General features: G+C 50.2%; 1 protein-coding gene across 11 annotated transcripts in view; it reads right to left on the bottom strand.

Moving 5' to 3' along the window:
• The window catches only part of LOC147030564 (uncharacterized), a 593,272-nt gene that overhangs the window by 159,764 nt on the left and 431,008 nt on the right, over positions 1-2,500 (bottom strand). The gene's annotated exons all lie outside the window — the stretch shown is intronic.

The raw sequence follows: 2,500 nt of genomic DNA, 5'->3' as shown, positions 1-2,500 counted from the left end.
CCATCCGTGCCACCCCCAAATCTAATCACCCTCCCCACCAACATCCCTTCATCCGTGCCCCCCCAAATTAACTACCCCTCCCCACCAACATCTCTCCATCCGTGCCCCCCAAATCTAACCAATCCTCCCCACCAACATCTCTTCCATCCGTGCCCCTCCCCCAAATCTAACCACCCCTCCCCACCAACATCCCTCCATCCATGCCCCCCCAAATTAACCACCCCTCCCCACCAACATCCCTCCATCCGTGCCCCCCCAAATCTAATCAGCCCTCCCCACCAACATCCCTCCATCTGTGCCCCCCATCTAACCAACCCTTCTCCTTTCCCTTCATAACCCCCCACCAAATCTAATCACCCTTCCCCACCAACATACCTCCATTCATGACCCCCCAAATATCTAACCACCCCTCCCCACCAACATCCTTTCATCTGTGCCCCCCCATTGAACCAAGCCCTCTCTTTTCCCTTCATAACCCCTCCAAATCTAATCACTCTTCCCCACCAACATACCTCCATTCATACCCACCCCCCAAAAAAAATCGAAACCATCCCCTTTCCCTTTGTGACCACCCACAAAAAAAATCTCACCACCCCTCCCGACCAACATCCCTCCATCCCATACATGCTCCCACAAAAAAAAATATATATATGTATATGTATATATATATATATATATATATATGTATATGTATATATATATTGAACATCCTCCCCCCCCCCAAAAAAAGTATCGAACACCCCCTCTCCTTTCCCTTTGTGACTTCCACCCCCACCCCCCAAAAAATAATTTAACCACCCTTCCCTACCAGCATTCCTCCATCTGTCCCCCCCCAAAGTAACCACCCCCTCTCCTTCCCATTCGTACCCCCCCCCCCCCGCCCAAAGCAATCTAACCACGCCTCCCCATCACGAAACCTACAACCGTGCCTCAAAATATTCAATCATCCCTCCCAACCACCGTGCCTCCATCCGTACTCACATCGCTAAAAGTGCAACCACCTCCTGCTCAATTCTCAAAACGTCCCAGGTCTCCCTCAATCCTCTAATATCCACCCCCTACCCGGTTCCTTTGCCGCAAACATTTTCTCATCTCATCCCACCTGAACACCATTCATACACACACACACACACACACACACACACACACACACACACACACACACACACACACACACACACACACACACACACACACACACACACACACACACACACACACACACACACACACACACACGATCCCCCTTACCCAAAATAAATAAATAAACGAACAAATGGCACGAAAACGATTCTCGGACGAGAAAAAGTTGTGTTTGGAGTAGATCACCCGCGCCCGTAATTGTCCCCGTGATCCCACCCGAACAGAAACACCAAACGAGCTCCCATCACGGACACGAGACTTTATATTAAAAACGAAGTCCATCGCACAGGCCAATCCCCGACACATCATTCGTTCCGCGGCGAGAAAAGCGAGGTCGGACGTCACGACACGAAGGACAACCGATTCAAAATCCCCCGTCGGGTCTGCTCGGCTCACTCAAACCCCCCTCCCCCGCTAACCCAACCCCCCCTCCAACCCCCTCCCCCTACAGGCACGTGTCGCTCCCCCGTCGCCTTCAATACCCACGTCCATTCCGTGTACGGAAGTCTAAGTGTTTCTATTACTGAAGGGAAGCACCGCTCACGGCTCGCTCTGGCAGTGGACACTCTCACCCGACCCGTGAGCTCTCAACGTAATTCGCAAGGACCTTATACTTTTCGGCTGCTTTCGCACGAGGTACAACAAACTCGTCCCTCTCCCCCCCCCCAACAACAACAAGCACCCAAACTCACCTACGGGAGCCGGGAGGTCACCGAGCGGTGTCCGCCGCCGAAGACCGACAGCGTCGTCGCTGACGATTATCGCGCCGTCGCTCCTCCGTCGATGATGCAGTTCGCCGCGCGCTCGCGAACGTTTCTCTCTTTCCCTCGGAGACGCGATATCTCGGCAGCGGGATAATGTATGCGAGACGCTGATCAGTAATGAAGCATAACGGAATGGCCATGGCACAGTAATTAAGGCGGCCGCTCGGGCAGACAAAGTTTCCGTAATTTATCGCTGACATTCGATGCGTTGATAGGTCAATTTAAAAAGACGTGGCGGACATTAGGCAACAGGCAAAGGAGCGTGGAGAAAATTGAAGCCATCTTCGAAGCGAGCCGTAATAAAGTTACTGTAGTGTGTAAACATATAATGGAGGTGCAATATGCCTGGGAGGCGATCGCGATGCGCACCAAATTGCCTGGAGAAAATCATGGCGCTCCATCAAGTCATATTCGGCTTTTTAACAAAGTAATGAACACAGTAAGTGCACCATCCGAAATAATAAAATAAACACCCGTGCCGTGCACAACGCTCTGTATTAACCTATGGTGTAAACACAATATATACATTTTATATATATATATGTATATATATATATATATATATATATATATATATATATATATATATATAT

The sequence above is a fragment of the Eptatretus burgeri genome, chromosome 3 (assembly GCF_056783735.1).
Source record: "Eptatretus burgeri isolate ZD-2024b chromosome 3, Ebu_testis_v1, whole genome shotgun sequence".
NCBI classification, from domain to species: domain Eukaryota; kingdom Metazoa; phylum Chordata; class Myxini; order Myxiniformes; family Myxinidae; genus Eptatretus; species Eptatretus burgeri.
The sequence above is the reverse complement of the archived record's forward strand: the minus strand, read 5'-3'. Positions and strand labels throughout refer to the sequence as shown.